Genomic DNA, 22,056 nt, shown 5'->3' with positions numbered 1-22,056 from the left:
TGCATCTCCAGCTAGATGTAGGCCCTCTACCTCTCCAGGACTAGTCACAGTCGTACCTCCTGCAACTGTTACACCACTGGCTCCTACCATGTCCTGACAGTGCTGTTGGCCATGCTTGGGCCTGTTGTTTTGCAACAGCTGAATGACCAAAGGTTGCAAACAGTGATCTACTCCTCATCTGATCTGAAGTTGCAAAACTACAACTTTTACCATGTCCTGACTGCAATATATAAATTGGTATTTCTATTAGCCAATAAGAAACCCAAGAGGTAAAATGTGTCAATGATAAATGGCCATAAGGATTGGTCAAGAGGGATCATAAGACACATCATTTTTCAGCTATCATATAGCAGATGGGAGGAGCCTTTTAGTTGGAAATTCATGCATCACCTTCTATTACATAAACTTAAAGACCCTGTCCATTGCATTGGTTCTGACTGTTAAATCAGTGGGGATCTTCCTATTGGGACCTCTTATTGATCACCAGAACCAGCTCCACAACCTTCACTGATCCCTCACCGATTTCTACAGGGTGGAAACCACTGTCCCATATCTATGACAGAAACATGATGTTGAGGAAGAGTATGACTGAAGGAGAGGATGATCTTGTGTCCTTCCCCTTTTAAACTCCTCCATATCTTTATCATACATCTAGGAAAAACAGGGGTCCAGGGTGGTCCAAGCAAGCAAACTTTGAGGGATCCCAATGGTCAATTTTTCACCATTTTAACACTGATCAAATAAATATTTCTTCCTTAAGTCCTTCTCTTGGAAAAATTATACTGTTGGCACAAGAGACACAACTGTGACAAACACAAACCCCCCAAACACTAAACCCGTCACTCTTAGGGTACAGAACAGGTTACATTCCATCCCAAGGGCCATCCCATGTTTCAGGTCACTGATGGCAAGGCTTTGGATGTGGCGGCGGTCCAGGCATTTGTGTCAGCGTATGTCTGTATCCTTAACTGAAAAAGGAAATTTTACAACCTCAAGCAATAAATCTCATCTTAAATTCTCATATTTTAGATTTCATCTTACCTAATGTACAGCAAAGCTGCTTATTCCTCTACTAGGATTTTCGGCAGGGACTTATGAATGTTCATTCAATTTTATGATGTAAGATTTCCATCATATTATAATGTGGTTTTATGACAACTGAGTCCTGATGTGGAACATTGACAAACCACTGACATTTCCATATATTACATAAAATGCAACGTCTACTGTTCCCCATATTAGGTCTGAAATATCAGTTTAGTTTCAGAACCAGTCAGTGATATGTTTAGAGTAGAAGTTACAGGCCTTTCCAAAGACATTGCTATAGGGGTTTACATTAGTAGCACTTACACCTGGCCCTCATTCCTGGAGGGGCCTAGTCCTGCCTATGCTAAATAATAAGACTCCAGTGTTATAACTAAAACATAGCATAGTATTTTCTAATAACTGAGACCTGGACACATCTCCCTGTTCGGATAAGACATCATGGAGCCTGTAGTTAAGAGAACGACTGACTGGAGACAGCGATTTTTATAATCAAGACGACAGACAGAATCTGTATAATTCTCTTCATAAAAGTAAGAGATGACATAAAGGGTACAGAAGAATATTGGGGCTGATGTATTACGCACCTTATGAACTTGAAAATTGACGTACAAGCCATGAAAAAGTTACATTTTTTGTACAAGTCATAAAAACCTTTTAAGGCTGAGCTCCCACGTTGCAGAAACGCAGCTTTTTTTGTTGCAGATTTTGTTGCAGTTTTTTGAGCCAAAGACAAGAATGGCTACAAAAGGAATGGGAAGTATATAATAATAATAATAATAATAATAATAATAATAATAATAATAATAAATTTTATTTATATAGCGCCAACATATTCCGTAGCGCTGTACAATTTGTAGGGTTCAGATACAGACAGATACAAAACAAAGAACGTCATTTCACACTACCTTCTGTTAAATCCGCTCCTGGATTTGGCTCAAAAAACTGCAACAAAAAAAGCTGCGTTTCCACAATGTGAGGCTTTTAGCCTAAGGCTGAGGCCCCACGTTACAGAAACGCAGCTTTTTTTGTTGCAGATTTTGTTGCGTTTTTTTTTAGCCAAAGTCAGGAGTGGGCTGAGTGGGTAGAGGTATAACAGATTCCTATATATTTCTCATTCCTTTTGTAGCCAATCCTAAGGGGGAGTTCACACGGAGTAACGTGCCACGTGATGTTGCACATATACGACGTGTGAGACTTTGAGCGCCGTATCCGCTACCATTGATTTCAATGGGAGCCTGGATCGTATACGCCGCATTATTTTGCGGCCGTAATTTTGCAAAGTTAGGGTGCATGCACACTGAGTAACGCTGGGCGTGTATGAGAGCCGTGCACGCCGGCATTACGGCAGACTGCCGAACACTTCCCATTCACTTCAATGGGAGCGCTCGTAACAGCGGCGTTTACGAGCGCTCCCATTGAAGTGAATGGGAAGTGTTCGGCAGCCCTGCTGTAATGCCGGCGTGTACGGCTCTCATACATGCCCGGCGTTACGTAGTGTGCATGCACCCTTAAGGTGCAAACTCTGGCAGGGCAGGGCTTATCAAGACTAGAGTGGAAATCTAGTCTTAATAAATCAGCCACATTGTTATTACATACATAGTTCCCCTATAAATACTGTCTTCCTAATGTAAAATGTTACAATGCCCATAATTCATATTAAAAAATAATGGAGGTTCATTTTTATTCTGGGTTTATGACTTACGCTCGCAGTGTTCAGAAACCTTCAACACCAAAGCTATTGTGTAAATGTGACTCCCAGCATGCTCCATTTACTTTTATAGGAATTCCGAAAACAGCCAAGTAAGTGTGTATGAGCTTTAGTCTCAAGACAGCAGAAGTGCCAAAGCGCTGAGCTATTGCTTAAAAAGAATTCTTAAAGTAGTTCTCCAGGATTAAGCAGAAACAGTGCCACACCTGTCCACAGGCTGTGTCTGGTATTGCAGCATATCCCTATTGAGATATACCTGTATAGGGTTCCACTACTATACCAGATATAGCTTATTAATAAAAGTGGTGCTATATTCTGGGGAAAAGGGCAGACCTTTTTTTTAAGAACGAACAACCTTTTTACAGAACAGTCTTCAAGGTTTCCATCTTTTAGAATTTGCAGCCTCAGCACTGGTCAGTGTCACTACATATCTACATATAGTCTTTATTGTGGACGGTGCCCATTAATATGCAGTCGGAGTGCTGGCAAGAGGGGAAATTGAAGAGTCCGTGAGATGTTGGCACAAATTATAAGATTATGTATCAATTTATATGCATGTTACATTTTTAATTCACTTTATATTCATTACTTCTACCAATAATTACACATTGTCACTCATTTTTTCTACTCGCCCTTGAACTTTGAAACAAGGTAAGAAGAAGCAACTTTAGACTGACTGCAAGGTACCAAATACAGACAACTACCATATCGCAAAAGGGGAAATCCTGTAAAGGGTCCTTCATTTTTCTTGTCCCCTGACTATATACTTATCACAGGAGTATACAGTATAGTCATCTAGAGAGTTGCTCTTAGTATCTGCTCCATACATGGCTAATAGATGAGTGTCCTGTACTTCGCCAACCCTTTACTACCCCAGAATGCCCTAATAAGATAGTAGAAAAGGTTTATAAGTCAGGCAACCATTCATAAGGTTTTTATGAGAACAGTCAGGTATTATTTGATCTGTTTCTCAAAATAATGGAATTGCCTTGGGTACTGACAGTAATGCTAGGTAAAGGAAAGATGGGGTTAGCAAATATCACATGGGTGTGTAAATATCAAAGTTGTTTTACCTACTGGAGACGAGCCAGTTTGCTCAATGTCAGCGAGACCATTACATGCACTATGCTCTCTCAAGGTACAATGCCCTGAAGACCTCAGATGAGAGATGGACAACCACATGGAGTGACCTTCACAATGTGTAATACATGAAATACGGAGCCGTATGATATATTAAGACCCTTGGCACTTCTGCTCCAATTTATCTCCCACAATGGTTTTATAAGAGGTGACACTTCCTCATTCATAAAAATTGCTCCTAGACATCTGTAGAAAGCACAATGACATCAGTTTCCAAAAAATCTTATTGTATTTCAGATTCTACTACTCCAGGAGAAATGCGTACAGGACTGTTTTCTGTATATCCTACTAATATTATAAATTTGAAAGTTTGGATGTTTCTGTGTTTGTTACTCAATCACACAAAAACGACTGAATGGATTTGGATGAAATTCATATAGTTTGTAACCTCGATTAACATATAGGTTAAGTTTTATCCCGGTAAATGACATGGCTTCATGACTGTTATGAATTTATGTTCATATACTATATTAAACTGCTCTTGGCAGCACTTTATCTCATCTAATTGCACGTTGCTGAAAAAGCCTGGTCTGTGATCTCTCTATGTAAACACACAGATAACACTAAGTCCATTCTGTACAAGCATCTGCATATTATCTGATCTGCATAAGTGTTTTTTGTCCTGTTCAGCCACAGGAAGTAGGGGGGAAGGCAAATACACGAAGTGAGAAGCAGACACTCCAGGCAGTGTGCTGAGACACTAAGATAGGAAAACCCCTTTAATCCACATTGGCAGTTTCCCAATTTTGAACATTTTGGGAAAAATAAAATCTAATTTGTCGCAAATTTCTCAAAAAACGAGAGCTATGAAGTTAGCCAGAAGTCAGCAGACATCTCCTCAAGCGGAGCTCAACGCCAACAACACACTCATCATATGGCATCCCAGCGAGCTGCTGAGATGCTGAAACAATCACAGGCACGGTGCAAGGAACAAGTTCAGTGGCAGGCCAGCTTGAGAGCTGCCAAAACGCAGGAGCAGACAGATTATCGAAGCCAACAACACGCACATTATATGGCCTCCAAGTCAGCTGCTGAGATGCCGGAACAGGCACAGGCACAGGCACGGCACGAGGAACAAGTTCAGCGGCAGGCCAACTTGAGAGCTGCCGCAATGCCACAGTAGGCAAACCATCAACGGCAGCAATTTGCTGAATATAGGCGGATCATCTACACCAACACCACGAAGATGAAGTCACAGGCAGAAGCTAGTATCTTATATCTTAAGGGATGAAATCTGCATTTTAAGGTTGAGGCCCCAAATTGCGGAAACACAGCTTTTTTTGCTGCAGATTTTGCTGCATTTTTTTGAACCAAAACCAAGAATGGCTACAAAAGGAATGGGAAACATATAGGAAGTTCTTATGCTTCTAGCTTTTGCTCAATCCACTCCTGGTTTTGGCTCAAAAAACCGCAACAAAATCTGCAACAAAAAAGTAGGGGCTCAGCCTAAAGGGCTTTTCCAGGTTTTAAGAAATCTAGCTACTTTCTTCTAAAAGCAGAACCACATCGATGTCGATGTGTTCTGTCTGGTATTGCATCTCAGCTCCAGTGAATTAAATGGGGCTCAACTGCACAGCCCCACACATTTTGTGGTCAAGTATGGCATTGTTGTGAAAGAAAGCAGCCATGTTTGTTTTTTATCTTGTACAATCCATTTGAGAAGTGAACCGCTGGCTAATGTCGGGTACAGTCTGCAGATCTAGCAACTATGTAATAATTTATTATTTACTTTGTCCTTTTCGTTTTCATTTCTATATAGAGCCATCAACAAGCAGGGCAGCAACTGTTGGCAGATCTTATTCTATGAACAAGCAGGGTAGCAGCTGTTGGCAGATCTTATTCTATGAACAAGCAGGGTAGCAGCTGTTGGCAGATCTTATTCTATGAACAAGCAGGGTAGCAGCTGTTGGCAGATCTTATTCCATGAACAAGCAGGGTAGAAGCTGTTGGCAGAGCTTATTCTATGAACAAGCAGAGTAGCAGCTGTTGGCAGATCTTATTCTATGAACAAGCAGGGTAGCAGCTGTTGGCAGATCTTATTCTATGAACAAGCAGGGTAGCAGCTGTTGGCAGATCTTATTCTATGAACAAGCAGGGTAGAAGCTGTTGACAGATCTTATTCTATGAACAAACAGGGTAGCAGCTGTTGGCAGATCTTATTCTATGAACAAGCAGGGTAGAAGCTGTTGGCAGATCTTATTCTATGAACAAACAGGGTAGAAGCTGTTGGCAGATCTTATTCTATGAACAAACAGGGTAGCAGCTGTTGGCAGATCTTATTCTATGAACAAGCAGGGTAGAAGCTGTTGACAGATCTTATTCTATGAACAAGCAGGGTAGAAGCTGTTGACAGATCTTATTCTATGAACAAGCAGGGTAGAAGCTGTTGGCAGATCTTATTCTATGAACAAGCAGGGTAGCAGCTGTTGGCAGATCTTATTCTAGCTTTATTTTTACTCTGATTCTGGCTTCTGTGAATACCCAGTTCGGCATGACTGAAACCGTAACCATCATCATCAGATATTAAGTTTCCTGTAGACCAAGCAGTAGTGCGCCACATGGGCAGAAACAAGCAAAACTGTGTGCTGGTTGCCATTTTGTTACAATGTGTTTTTGTGGCTGCGGAGTTTGTACACTGTGTTTCAAGATGTCTTACTTCTAATCCAGCCATAAAAATGTTACAGGAAAAACCAAATGGGACACAATGCATGAACATCCTAATGATCACACTCAAAGTAATAGAGAGCCACAATGAGAATACCGGATCCATCAACAGCTCTTGTTGATGGTTTCCAGATATCAACCTTAATAAAAGAAAATGTGGACATTTTTAGCACTTTCTTGTTGTTAGATTTGACCGCCAAAAAAAGCAGATGACAGGGTGACCTGCTGCTAGACATGATCTGCAAAAAAACCTGGAAGCGAGTGTTTATTTCCCCCGCACCGTTACTACCTGGTCCTCTAGAGATACATGCTCTATCAAGCTGTCAGGGTACATTGGGAGTTAACACTACCCTCCCCCACATGCATACATCTTTTGGACGCTAGAAAAGCAAAAGGCAAAATAATAAAAATCCTCTTGGTGCATCTGGCGAAATGATGAAGAGGTATTTAGGGTTTGTCAGAGACTCCCCTGATTGCATTCACTATATAATGATTCTTACAGTAGATGCAGGAAATAACTACAGAACTGTGGAAAACCTGAAAAATAGTCGGCATGTCATCTTTCCACAATTCCATGCTCATTAAAGAAATGCAAGAGGAATTAGGCTTCATACACACAGCACAACAACACGTAGTCCCTAGGGTTAGTACTACGGATCGTGTCATCAAATACTATGGAAGTATATTCCCCTTAACGCACCTCATGTACACTGCCGTAATGTGTTCATGCATATCAACCCTTAGGTTAAAAATAGTGTAATTACATGTGTTCTGTCTCCTTATGTGCATGTGTACCACGTTTTTACAGTAAATAACCAATCTTACATACCATTTCATTTTTTCTCATCTATATAAGTAGATTTATAGCAGTTGAAATTCTTATTTTTGCAGATGCACACTTCTGAAAACCTTGTATAGACAAACAGTAGAAGTAAACACTAAAGTTATAGCTGCTTTCAGCCACCACTAGAGGGAGCTTAAGAGCTTTTTTCATTTTCCTAAATAAATTTAACTCAGTAATAAAACAGTATCCAGAAGATCGTAGGCTCCCCCTAGTGGTAGACGGCGGGAATTATATTATACACAATGACTGTGCAGGAACTGTATATCAGGAAAATGGAGCACAAACCAATATAAAGACTTATTATGATCTTTGGAATACCCTATGGTCATGTTCCTATGACCTTTGCAAAATGGCACCTGTGTGTTAAAAAGTATGGATATTTGGGGAAAAATCAAGGTGGCATTAGTATTGTACGCCCTGTGGTTGGGATCCTCGGACCTTGGCACGTAGGTGAACTAAGAACTCTTGAGGTGCAAAAAAGAATTGAGGATTGTATTATCGTATTATTGTAGGATGGCAAACCCTACAATAATATTCCTAGGACATTGGAAGATAATCTTTAGGCTATTAGAACTATATACACTTGAGGTGCTAGAAGAATTGAGCAATGACCCTTCTCAGTTTCAGGTGGATGGCAAACCCTACAATAATATTCCGAGGGCCACGGAAGACAAACTTTGGGTTATTAGAACTATATACACTTGAGGTGCTAGAAGAATTGAGCAGTGACCCTTCTCAGTGTCAGTAGGATGGCAAACTCTAAGATTTCTAGGACAAGCTCTAGGGTATTAGAACTATGTACACTTGAGCTAAGCTGCATTACCAAATACAGCCTATGGACAAATGTGGCGCTGTTTCTGTAAAAAGGTAAAATAAAATCCTTTAAATCTTTACATTTCTCAATGTCTTCCTACAAAAGTAACCTCTAATCACAGAATCCATCGCTCTGTCATCATTCATTTCCAAATTCAATGTAAATATCTTGTTTGACTTCAGCACAGATTCATTTACATTAGAAAAGACTCACTTAGCAAGCAAAGTAATGCAGATTCCAACCTTGAAAGTAGAGACAACAACATTGTCCTGTCGACCTTGTACAATCAGTCCTCATGGTAACTCCTCTTATATAAGGAAATATTACAAAAACATCACGGTCAAAACATTGCCAGAGCCTTGTCCTATCAGCTGCAACAAAAGCCTATAAGACCCCTCAGTCATCGGGAACCGTCAATGACATCGCTGTAAAGTTTTGTTACCAGTATAAAGAGACTGGTAAATGTTGTACCGGTGAAGAACTATACAGAGTGGATTAACCATGAAATGACTGCACAAAAGAAAAAAAGCCGATAACTATGTACTGTCAAGGTCAGTGTACGCTGACTGTTACATGAAACCATCAGCAAGCTGCTATCAACTGATCTGTTATTTTCACCAGGCATCTTTCTAGTACTTTGTGGGGGAACAACAATACCTGACTGCGTATGGGACAGTGTTTGTCCTCTGAATTGACAGCAACTTTGCATACGATATCAGGTATTCAACCCTGATTCCCTCTCCCTGTATCCACTAGGACTATAATGGCAGACACCATGCTGTTAAATGTTCATGGATTTCTATTTATTGCTATACTCCAGCTGCTACATATTATACATCAATGGGGTTTCAGAGACCCTTAGAGGGGGCAACACGGTGGTTAGCACTGCAGCCTTGCAGTGCTGGAGTCCTGGGTTTGAATCCTGCCAAGGACAACAAGGAGTATGTATGTTCTCCCCGTGTGGATTTCTTCCCAAACTCCAAAGACATACTGATAGGGAAAAATGTACATTATGAGCCATATATGGGGCTCACAATCTACATTTAAAATAAATAAATAAATGTTTGACTTAGCTCCCCCTAGTGGTGACTGCAAAAACTCAAAATGTTATATTGATGTCTGTGGTCTATATAAAACTCTATATTAATACCCTTATATAGATATTAAAAATGAGCCAGTGCTAAATTTTGGTTTAATCCATATGCATTAAAAGGAGTTAATAATACGCAGGCAGAGAGGTGGCGGGACTGCAGGGAACCTTCAAAAGGGCTGGCACAGCCAACACCAAGGCGCAGGGTCTGAGCAAATATACAAACATCACTCAGAAAAAAGTTATATGCAATGGTAAATGTAAAGACAGAGAATGCCTCAGTAATGAAGGAGTTACATGCGATTTTTCTCCCCACATAGCTATTACTACGGTTGGATCTGCATAGAATTAGATTTCTCTCCATGGCAGGAAGATGCAGCAAACACAATAAAACTGGCTTTAAAGGACAAAGGCTTCCATTACAGGCACAAGGGACCTGAACAAAGAGACTGGGCGATTGTATAGCAGGGGATCTGGGCACGCCAATCTGGCTCCGAGAACTTGGTGTTAATTGCAAAGACTAAAATGTGATTATGAGGGTAATGAGTGAGAGGTAGTCAGAAAGTAGACTGGCAGAGCATTAATATGCATGTCACTGTGTATAAAAGGCACAAGCTCTGCATCGTCTCCACATCAGACTAATACACTCCGTGGTGGTGTAATGAGGTCAAACACTGGATTACACAGGGGATATGGGCATGATGCCCTGTCAGGACGGGGTCAGAGAGCTGATTCTTACTGGGACTTTGGGGCTATAGAGGCAGATGGGCACGGCTAATGGGAGAGATTGATATGAAAAAGGCTTTCTCCTGCATGTAACTGGATGTCAGGACAAGTAGTGATAAACCCATTTTACACAGGCAGCACAGCGACTGCCAGGAAAATACCAGGGCACTGCCAGAGTGGGGTTTCCTACAGTGAATTGAGAATGAAGACACTGTTAGGATGAGAGGAGACCTGAATAGCCAGGTGTGCACAGGAACAGACATTATATCCTGAGATATAAACTGATATATCCTGAGACATTGTATCCAAGGATATTAGATCCACAGACATTTTACTGAGATGTTATACCCTGAAACTTTATATTGAAACATTATATCATGAAAGACAATGTGGAAACATATTATACAGATACATTATATCCTGAGATATTATATATGCAGATATTATACTGAGACATTGTATATAGACATGGCAAAGATTTAGATACCTGTATAAAAATCATGGATTATACTGTGTACCTCATTATGAAATGTGGTCTTTATTGCTAGATGGGGGTTTCTGCCATTATATGAAGCAGTGAGAGCCCCCCACCACCAACACTAGACCATCCATGTGGCTCTGTAGACAATCGAAACTCTACTTTCCACCGCACAAACTTCCAGCATTGCTGCAGTTGTATCTATAGTAATATTAGTATCAAATAATTATACTGGAAATTGGAGGTTGCGGTAGTAGCAGGATTAACCCCAATTGATATGTAATAACTGATAATTAATAACAAAATTGTATTTCCCATACATTAGATAAACACAGCATATACATATCCTAAGATTTTATGCACACACATGCATATCTATAACAGGCATATATGGGATATAAGGGGAAAGTGTATGCATGGCAATAAGTTTATGCAAATGTAAATACTAACTGAGATTAAGAATATCTATCTATAATCTATCTATCTATCTATCTATCTATCTATCTATCTATCTATCTGTACATATTTGTGCACAGTTACTCCTATATTTCACTGTACACATGTATATGCAGTTGGACATGCAGTAACTTCCTAATCTCTCATATATACAAAAATGTATACATTTAGGGTAATTATCCTTTATCCCACTATACATTCATACACATTCATACATACACTTATTAAACATTCTGTACCTACAAACACTCATTTATATACCTAAACAGAAAATTACAATTACACCTATGCATATAATTATAACTCTATACATAGACTTATATAGAGAGGGAGAAAGACTATACATATATAGTTACCTCTCATACCCTTATACATACATGTATCTATATAGTTATCCCTCTACGCCCATATACATTCACCTATACATATAACTATCTCCCGATACGCTCATACATACACTTATATAAATAATAATTCCCCTATACCTACACACATGTATATAGGTATAGGTATGATACTATACATATACAGCATGTACAGCAATGTACAGCAATTACATGTACAGCAATTACCTCCTAAAACCGTATACTTTCATCTATAGTCACACCCTGTACTCTTCATACCGTCATACATAGATAATCCACTATAGCTTATCAATACACATATACCTAAAATTATCTACTCATACACTTATACATAAAACTATCCTTTATACAACATATGTACACACTTATAAATATAATTATCCTCTATACTTCATACATACACCTATACATATAAATATTCCCATACCTCATGCATAAACTTAAACATATAGTTATCATCATACCTATTATACATAGTTACCTCCTGTACATAGTTATGTCATGCCTACACTTATAATTATCGACCATAACTCATAAAAACATACACAATATACAGTATGTATCCACCTATACTCTCATACATATCCTTTACACAGCATACATGCACTCACACATATATTTATCCCCTATACTGTACCTCAGATATATATATATATATATATATATATATATATTGCCATAGCTCATGCATTAGCTTATACATATAGTTACCCCAACATCCTCATACATTCACTTGCACATATAATTATCTCTCTACACCTTCATACATACACTTATACCCATGGTTACGACTATGTCCTCATACATACACCCACTTAATGATATAGTTACCCTTATAAATACACAAACATAGTAAATAAATACCCACTATACTCTCATACATGCATTTACACATACACTTACCCTCATATATATGCACACTTGCACGTACAGTTACTCACTATATTCTCATACACACTTGTACATACAGTATACCTGTCTCTGTACCCTTATAATTACACCCATATATAGCTTCCTCTTATAGCTTCATTCATATCCTTATAGCCCATACTTTCATAAATATGCTCAATTGCACATACAGTTACCCACTATACTCTCATACACACAACAGTAGATAAAGTATATCTGTACCTGTAACCCTGTACGTACAGACATATATAGCATTTTACTATACCTTCATACATACCCTTATAGACCATACCCTCACACATATGCACACTTGCACATACAGTTATCCACTATATTTTCATACAGACTAGTACATATATAATAGCTCTACCTGTACCTTTATACATACACATATATAGCTTTCCCTATTCCCTCAAACATAGCCATATATCCCATACCCTCATATATAGCTGTCCTTATACTTGCATACTTTCACATACAGTTACCCTTAATGACATCATACATTCATTTACACCTATTGTATTCTCATACATGCATTTATACATAGTTACCCCATCCCTTCATACTCACACTAATACTTATAGCTATCCCTGTACCATTATGCATATACACCAGTATATACAGTATACCTATCTCTATACCCTTATACATACACACACATAGTTGCCCTCCAATAGCATATACATTCACTTATACATATTGTATTCTCATACATGCATTTACACATACAGTTACCCCTATACTTACATTAGTACTTATCACTGTCCCTGTATCATTATGCATATACACCAGTACATACCTCTCTATACCCTTAAATATACACACACATAGTTACCCTTTATAGTCACATATTGTATTCTCATACATGCATTTACTCATCCAGTTACCCCCATACCCTCGTACTCACATTAGTACTTACCGTATAGCTATCCTTGTACCATTATGCATATACACCAGTACATACCTCTCTATACCCTTATACATACACACACATAGTTACCCTTTATAGTCACCTATTGTATTCTCATACATGCATTTACTCATCCAGTTACCCCCATACCCTCGTACTCACATTAGTACTTACCGTATAGCTATCCTTGTACCATTATGCATATACACCAGTACATACCTCTCTATACCCTTATACATACACACACATAGTTACCCTCCATAGTCACATACATTCACTTACACCTATTGTATTCTCATACATGCATTTACACATACAGTTACCCCCATCCCCTCTTACTCACAGTAGTACTTACCGTATAGCTATCCTTGTACCATTATGCATATACACCAGTACATACAGTATAGTTGTCTCTCTAGAGCAATATACATGCACTTACACATATAGTTGTCTTAACTTCCACACATAATTCGCATCCCCTAGCCTGATGTATTGGAGAATCCCCTCCATACAATTACGCCCCCTCCCCTGTGTTTACCTTGAGCAGGGTGCTGTGTGGGTGCTGCCGGGGGCTCCCTGCTGGATCTGGTGATAGAGTAGAGCGCCAGCTCCCTGCCTGTGTTGCTGCTCCCTGCTTGCACACTGCTCTCTTCGGCTTCTATAGGCTTTTATGTGGCGCTCTCCTTTGTTTTGATCTGGGCTCCTACCACTTAGCTGCACGACAGAGGGGGCGAGGTTCCTTCCTCCTGGCATCAGTGCCCGCCACAGGAGCAGCAGCCGGGGCCGGGGGGAGCTGTCCTGGTGCTGAGCACAGCCTGTGCCTGGAGGAGGCAGCAGAGCCCGGGGCGCAGGATCCTGGAGGAGTCCGCACCTCCCTGCGCTGCCTGCGCTTGGTACAAGCCCTCCTATATATTCTACTGGTGAAGGGAGCTGGCACTCACTCCTCAGCTGGGCAGACAGGGGGTCTTACATCACATGAGCCCCCATGCCTGATGCGGGCACAGTGCTTAGGGTGGGGGGATGAGACTGACAGCCATCCGTCTGCAGCTCAAGTACAATGAATACAGAAGTAGCAGAGCTGAATGTGTCAGTCAGCTCTCTAGACATTGCATTATTTATGCATTGTGACAGCAAAGCTCATTAGGTTTCATCCATAGCCCTCTATGTAATAACAAAGCTATCCCTAGGACATTGCCAAGACGAAGTCAGCCCTGCTCTTCAAGTTTATGACCCAGCTTTTTTAGATTCCTGAATGGCTAAGCTGACTTTGCAGTGGTTAGGATGGGATGTTGCTCAGTATAATTTGATAGCATGCAGCTTACCACCCAACTTTCCCAAAATCTAATTATTTGAAAGGTGCGATAAGGATTTTTCGGATATCTGATAACATTCTCTTTGAAGCAGATCCTCAGATGCAGTTCTTGAATTATAGATCCTTATGATGTCCTTTATATTCTAGTTTTCCATGGATCATGAATATCATCTCTCCCTTAATTTTCTATTGATATGTCAGTCTTAACTAAAAATTTGGCATTCTATTCATATGAGTGGAAGAACAATATGATCTAAGCTATAGGTCCCTCTAGTGGATGGCATCTGAAAAACACAATCTTGATAAATGAAAAGATTTTTTTTCTCATGTAGAGTATGAGATTATCCTGGCTTTAGTAAGCTGCGCTGCATCTGGCATTATCATTTATGAAGACCCCGGGAAGAAGTAAGAAGACGGTGGTGCAAATTAGAGGAGAGAGGTACAAGTGTGGAGGGACATCCGAACCCCCCCATCCGAAGAAGCGCAGCGAGACAAACAATGCAATAATAATCTACCTATTCCACCCACAGGGGGCGCAATAACACTGAATGGGAGCCCTATTTTTAATGTATGGATATTAAGGGGGATATTATTTACTAGAGAACAGCTATACAAAGCATATGTCTCTATGTCAAGAACAGATCCTTGTCTACATGGACAGCCCTCTGATCAGACCTTATTTCACCTATGGAGGATATATAGGGAAAATGCTACGCAGTTCACTAAACTCAATTCACTACACTACTATTACGTGGGGTCTTGCATGTGTAAGCTTATTCTGGGGGTATACAAAAAAAAAATTGTCTAAAATGGACTTACCCTTTAAATGAAAGTAGCTAAAGGAATTTACAAAACAGCCCCAATGTAAATCTAGTGACACAGTGAGTAAATGCACAGTAGTCTCGGCTATTCCTAGGAAAGAGGTGACACTCTGGTGATGGGATTTTTGTGCACATATAAAAGATACGGCAGAACTGTCCCTGGATAACGTTAAAATGTCTTTGTTGCTATGGTTACAGTAGTCTCTGTGGTCAGGATTGTTCTACAAGTAGTCTCTGTGGGAAGGATAGAGGGTGCAGCCAGGGTCGGACTGACCCGCCAGAATACCAGAGGATCCCCTGGAGGGCTCTTAAGGCAGGGTCCCAAAGGTTCAGCAGTAGACAATCCCTTTTAAAAATGAATTAGGATCAAGGCACTCTTTTTTTGGAAGGGTTAATTCAGAAATAATTTATGATCCCTTATTGATGATACATGTTATGTGGGCAATGATAACAAGAAATATTACATTGCAATTCCAAGTGGATGTTACACCTTCTGTGGTAGGGGGCAACCCAGAACCATTTCCTCCATCCTGGGCTTGACATAAATCTACTTTGCAAGCAGTCACCCTAACAATAGTTAATATGAGCTTCTTGGAGCGGAGTCACCATAGCGGACCATTCATGCACAAGCCTGAGATTACTATGCATAATACAAAGGTCAGTCTATGGGTCAGTGGTAATACATTCTTTACTATCTTATGTTATGATAATGGAATCTGGGCTTGGTGGATACCAGGAAGACTTCCTACCCTAATACAATATCTGGAGAGAACCATAATGTTTGGTGGAGAGGTATAATAGCTGAGACAGTTTATGGTTTGGGTCACTGAAGAGAGGTCATCCCAATAACAATGTTACACTACTGTAACCTGTATGGTAATAGTATGTGGATGACCCTTTACTGGAGTCTCCTATATGAGATGACACCTATAACTGGACAGATCAGGTAAGGTGTTTTTCCACCATAAACTGTCCCCATCATGTAAAGGGTTTGTCCAGGATAAACTGAGAATTAACCCCTAAACTAAACTCCTTCCCCCTACGTAACTTCTAATTTACTTCCTTAAAAAAAAAAAAAAAAAAAAAAAAATCTATAATTATCCATATCCCTGGAGCAGTCATGTGACGTTTCATTTCACTGCTTCTGAAATGGAACATCACCACTACTCTTCCCCCACCCCTATCCCCATCGATACTTACCAAGCATTCCTATGTCCGGGGAACTGTTCCTTCCCTCTTCCTGTCTTCCTGTCCTGTGGAAAAGGTTAGCTAGGGAGACATGGAGGGGGGCTGGGAGGGGCTAGTAATGGGTGGGATTGCTAGTCTTAGTGAGACAGGGAGAGTGGGAAGAGCTAGGTTAGTGAGACAGGGAGGATTTTGTAACGGAGTGATAAAGGAGGGGGGGCTGTGTGAGCTACACAGGAAGCTGCACAGCAGGAAGCTAACACCTAGTAAACAAAGGCAGAGGGTGCAGCAGGAATCAGAGACACCCAGAAATCACTCTAAACACTGCCAAAGGTATATGGGTGTATTTATTAACCCATTACTAGCACTAACACAACTTTCTAAAAAAAAAAGATTTTCTGTCCGGAAAACCCCTTTAAGTCATCCTCTTTCCATTGCTGCCCCTCTGTAATCTTTCTGTTACAGCAAGTGAAGTTATAAATGTCTGAAGGCATAAAATGTCATATGGAAAGTAACCTAATTTGTCATGGGGGACGGGCGGCAGCATCAGTGTGGTCACGCTGTCTCCTTACTAATCACTCCCCCTGGGTGGTAATGATATCTCCCTGGTGATGTGGGGAGTGAGGGGACTGTGAGGAGATATCAGTCCTGCCCAGGTGGTTTGATTAGTAAGAGGGCCGCGTGACTGGGCTGACACTCCCTGCCCATCGAGACTACTTTGGTTACTTTACAGATGACTTTTTATGCTTTCAGACATTTATAACTTCACTTTGCTGCAACCGAAAGATGACAGCAGGGCAGGAAAGGAAAGAGGATGACTTAATGCAGCACATGATGGTCAGATTATGGTGGAAAAACCACTTGATAGATTCCCTTTAAGCTACCTAAAAGGGAGTCTATCACCAGAACTCGGTATATGAATTTAGTGCTGTAGATAGGTTAGTGTTACCCAAATCAAAAGGGGTTTTCTTCCGTTGCTGAGATGTTACTTTTTTGTGTATATAGAATGAGCTCTTTAGAGCAACTAAGGCAAAGTCATTGCCACGAAAACAACAATGCTCTGATCGCTCCAAAGACTGCATTTACATATTGACAAAAACAGCAATATCTCAGCCACGGGGACACCAATTCACTAGGGGAAATCATAGTTTAATTCAGGTGACCATAACCTACCTATCTGTTACATGTTAGGTTCAGGTGACAGACTCCCTTTAAAGACCCAACTTCCCTAATGCTCTTATGGACTTGACATAAACCATCAGTCCTTGTCTTAATGGAATTGATAGATTTATGGATGAAATTCTTGTATGTCTCGTGGCCATATAATATTTATACTGTTGTATTAAGAGTCACTACTCCCTTGTTGCAATGACTGTATGGAAATGTATGATTGTCGTGATTGTATAATGGTCTGTTATTACTTACAGAAGCATTGGTTAGAGTTGAGTGCATCATAGTGTACAGTTCCTTCATTTCTATAAATCTAAAGACGCTCTTGGTTTTATAGGATAATTTCCTCTTATTACAGGAAGGGCTGATTGACTCAAAAGATATACAAGGCATTAAAATGAATCAGTCCAGAACTGGCAATGATCTTTATGTATGTACATTGTGCAGGTCTTTACTTCAAGGCCAGGGCACCATGTGGCATAAGTGCTGCGGTTTGATCGTGGAAGAAACACTGTGTTATAATGTAAACCTCTGCAGACTTTCTGTGAACCCCGCATTTTCCAACAGCGCTTTTTTACTACAGCCTGCTGCATGGGGCCTTAGCCTAAAGGGGTTTTCTCGGCCTATCAGTTGTTGCAGAGGCCTCCAGGTGGTGGAAGCTGCTACTGGATGGACAACACATCTAGCACCACTTCTAACTTCTACCTTCTAGCAAAATGTCTAACTCAGGGCTCGTTCACATCTGCGCCCGGTCTCTGTTCTGCAGGTTTCCGTTTCCTGCATAAAACAGAGGCAGGACATGGAAAGCTGCAGGACTCTTTCTCACCCATTCATTTGAATGGATTTGAAAGATGTCCGGCCGTGAGCGCCTGTGAGCGTTTTATGTTCTCCGCCGCGAAACCGTTTTTTTTAAAACCGGACACAGAGTTAGACATGCAGTACTCTGTGTCCGGTTTAAAAAAAAAACAGTTTTGCGGCGGAGTGCATAAAACGCTCACCAGAGCTCACGGCCAGACCCGGTCTGACAGCTTTCCGTCTTCTGCATGCAGAAGACGGAAAGCTCAGAACGGAGTCCGGGCGCTAGTGTGAACCCAGCATCATAGGAACAGTGATGTGATTCCCCAAAACCATCGCTATAGGGCATCTACATACAGTCCCAGTCCACTACAGAAGCTTATGGCACCTGGAGGCTGCTACAACAGCTGATTTGTGTGGGGTTCTGGTGTCTGGGTCTGTAAATCGCAGCAAGTCAATTACACCTACAGTGACGCTGGCAGTTACCATACAGGTATAATAGAAGCAGAAAGTCCGCTAATGAAAACTCTATGGACTTTCTGTGAAGAGCGCTTAGCGGGGCCTTAGCCATAAATAGAATTTTAGTATAAGGGTTATGTTTGCTACCTCATGGCCAAGGTCTTTAATATTTTCTAACCTATGGTGGAAAGTGCAATTGGAAAGGGCTAGACAACCACATTACCTAGCCAGTGAATAACTTTTAATATGTTTTAACCCTTAACCAACTGTGCATGTGACACATTTTTACCATGTCTGGCCAGCAGAGGGCTCATATATATATATATATAGTGGAAATCTGACAAATGAAACAACATAGCAAGGAGTCTCTGGAGGAAGAAAACTGTTAGAATGATCATCTGTCAAAATGTTTTGCATTCCCCTGATGCATCATGAGACTTGAAGAAAAGTATTCACATACTGCCGACATATTCTACAGAGGCGTACAGTCAGGAGGACGACACCAAATGCTTGAGCATATGTTTGGTTTCTTGTATATCAGGCTGACAGAATAGCTCTCCATTTATCTAAGATGTGCCTAGCGTTCTGGCTACAACACACATGAAGCTGTGGCATAGTGTGGTATAGTGGAATGTGATGGTGGACCATACCACAGGACATGTCTGACTGACTGGTGGCAATGGTGGTAGCTGGGTAGGAGTAGCAGGTAGCATCAGTATTACAGTAAATGGGAATGATGATAGAGGGGGACAGTGGCACCTCCATTGACAGGCATCAGCTGCCTGATTCATTTTCACAAAAGTAATTTTTCCCCACTAGGTTTGGACAATTTCGTTCTTCTAGGTGTTACAATGTCACCAGCAGCACTGAACACTCTCTCGACCATTACACTTGAGGCTGGACAAGATAAAATTCCCATGGCAAAATGGGCCAGCTCCTTCCACTACTGTAACCTATTGGCCTATAATTCCATGGAGTCACCATTATCTGCAAGAATATAGGTCCATTCTTTTGCAGCTGGTGAGTGTCTGTTACCTGTTGTGGCTCCGGTTGGCGCTGTGATCTGAGAGATTTCTGGCCCATCATGTTACAGAAACTGTATTGGGCCTGGCTACTGTTGCTGTTGCTTGTTACTCTTATAGCTGAGACACTTGTAGCTGTGGCACTGGCTGAGGAGGTGAACTAGGAGCTGGCAGAAGTAACCCGGGTACATGTGGGACTGGCTGCAGTAAGCTTTACCTGATAGTATTTCAATTTTTCTTCCCTTTGGGAGGCATGGAAGAGTTCCTTGGCTTTGGTTTTATAGAGATGGTGGTAAGAGTCCTGTCAACCAATACTAATCTCTCTGCTAGATGCTAATAATACGCTTGTCACTGTGTAAGTGGGTGAGCATACAGCCTGCCATGCTTGCTAGCATGGACCCAGGGGCCTGCCATAGTTGGTATTCCTGTCCAGCATGGTCATCATCATCATCATCATCATCTTGTGTGCATGTGACATATCAAGGGAACCCTCTTCATCAAAGAGAGAGTCTATCTCCTCTTCCAGTCTAGGAGTCTCAGTTTCTCTTCAGTTCCTCCTAACCCTCACTCTCCTCCATCAAACCAGGGCAATGATGTTGACTAAGAGGTGGCAGGGCGAGATCACATCTGCGCCCGGTCACCACTTTCAGGTTTCCGTCTTCTGCCCGAGAAACTGGACAGAAGACGGAAACTGGCAGTCACTTTTCAAATCCATTCTTTTGAATGGATTAGTAAAGTGTCTGCCCGTGAGCGTTTTGTGGTCTCCGCGGCAAAACCGTTTTTTTAAAGCGGACACAAAGTCAGACATGCAGGACTTTGTGTGTCTAGTTTAAAAAAAACGGTTTCTCCGCTGACAGGTACAAAACGCACACGGGCACTCACTTTTCAAACACATCCACTTGAATGGGTTTGAAAACTGACTGCTGGGTTTCCGTCCCCTGTCCAGTTTCTCGGGGCAGATGATGGAAACCCAGCTGGATTGCTTAAAGCACGCACGGGCGCAGGTGTGAACCCGCCCTAATTTGTACAGGCTGCAGTACAGTATATTTCAACAGCAACAAAGAGCAAATATTTATGTGTACTGGTGAGTAAAGAAGGAAAAAAACATTAAATAACAAGAGGTTTATTTTTTCAGATTAGCACAGGCTAAGGCTCCATTCACACGGAGTAACGCGAGGCGTTTTTTGTGCTTATTTTGTGCTTATTTTTACGGCCGTAAAAAGACGTTTCCATTGAGTTCTATAGTAAAATACGCTTGTATTTTTACGTCCGTAATTTTATGTCCGTAATTTTACGTCCGTTATTTTACAGAGTTAGACTGTATAATGTATTAACTGTTTAATAGTGTTAGACTGTATAATGGGTGAATTATAACTAAAAAAAGGTTTAACTGATGGATTTTATTATAAATCTGCATAGACTGCAATACTGTATATATGCGTTGGAGCTGCCACAAAAAGAACAAGAAGTAAATTTGTGGTAATATTATGTGGGAACCACTGGTCACAACTGCTCTAGATGTTCTCCACTTCTACCGTCGAATAGTGCAGTCGAGTCAGAAATTTGTAGGAATGGAAGACGGTATTCTTATAGAGACTTTATAGTGAGGAGTATTTCACTACAAGTAACCCCCACTGTACCTTTAGTCCACTAAGCTAGCTTTGTTGAGGTCAGTTGGTTGAATAACACATGAAGTAGCTACCTGATCATGTGGATGATATGAATGGTTGATATATCCTCATCATTTCTTTGACTCTTGAAGGACAAGAAATGCACCAATATCACAATGTGGATCAGGCCACACTAAGGCTATGGTTCCACGTTGCGGAAACATAGCTTTTTTTGTTGCAGATTTTGCTGCAGTTTTTTGAGCAAAATCCCAGAGTGGATTGAGCAGAAGGTATTCATATAAGAGCTTCCTATATATTTCCCATTCCTCTTGTATCCATTCTTGGCTTTGGTTCAAAAAAACACAACAAAATTTGCAACAAAAAAAGCTGCATTTCCACAACGTGGGACCTCACTCTAACAGTCCTTACTATGCAGAACTATTATCCATTATGATATCAGCCAGGGCTATGAGGTTGTCATAGATTGGTAGGTGACTATAATGTATGACTCACACACCATGAGAAAACCTA

General features: G+C 40.8%; 1 protein-coding gene across 1 annotated transcript in view; it reads right to left on the bottom strand.

The window, feature by feature from the left end:
- Window positions 1-13,919, bottom strand: part of DISP3 (dispatched RND transporter family member 3) — a 97,496-nt gene extending 83,577 nt beyond the window's left edge. The window contains exon 1 of the mRNA XM_075279994.1: window positions 13,690-13,919. The gene's annotated coding sequence lies outside the window, so the exon portion shown is untranslated. The remainder of the gene's footprint in view (window positions 1-13,689) is intronic.
- Window positions 13,920-22,056: the final 8,137 nt, after the last annotated feature.

This window comes from Leptodactylus fuscus, chromosome 6, assembly GCF_031893055.1.
Source record: "Leptodactylus fuscus isolate aLepFus1 chromosome 6, aLepFus1.hap2, whole genome shotgun sequence".
Classification (NCBI taxonomy): Eukaryota; Metazoa; Chordata; class Amphibia; order Anura; family Leptodactylidae; genus Leptodactylus; species Leptodactylus fuscus.
This window is presented reverse-complemented; position numbering and strand designations above follow the sequence as displayed.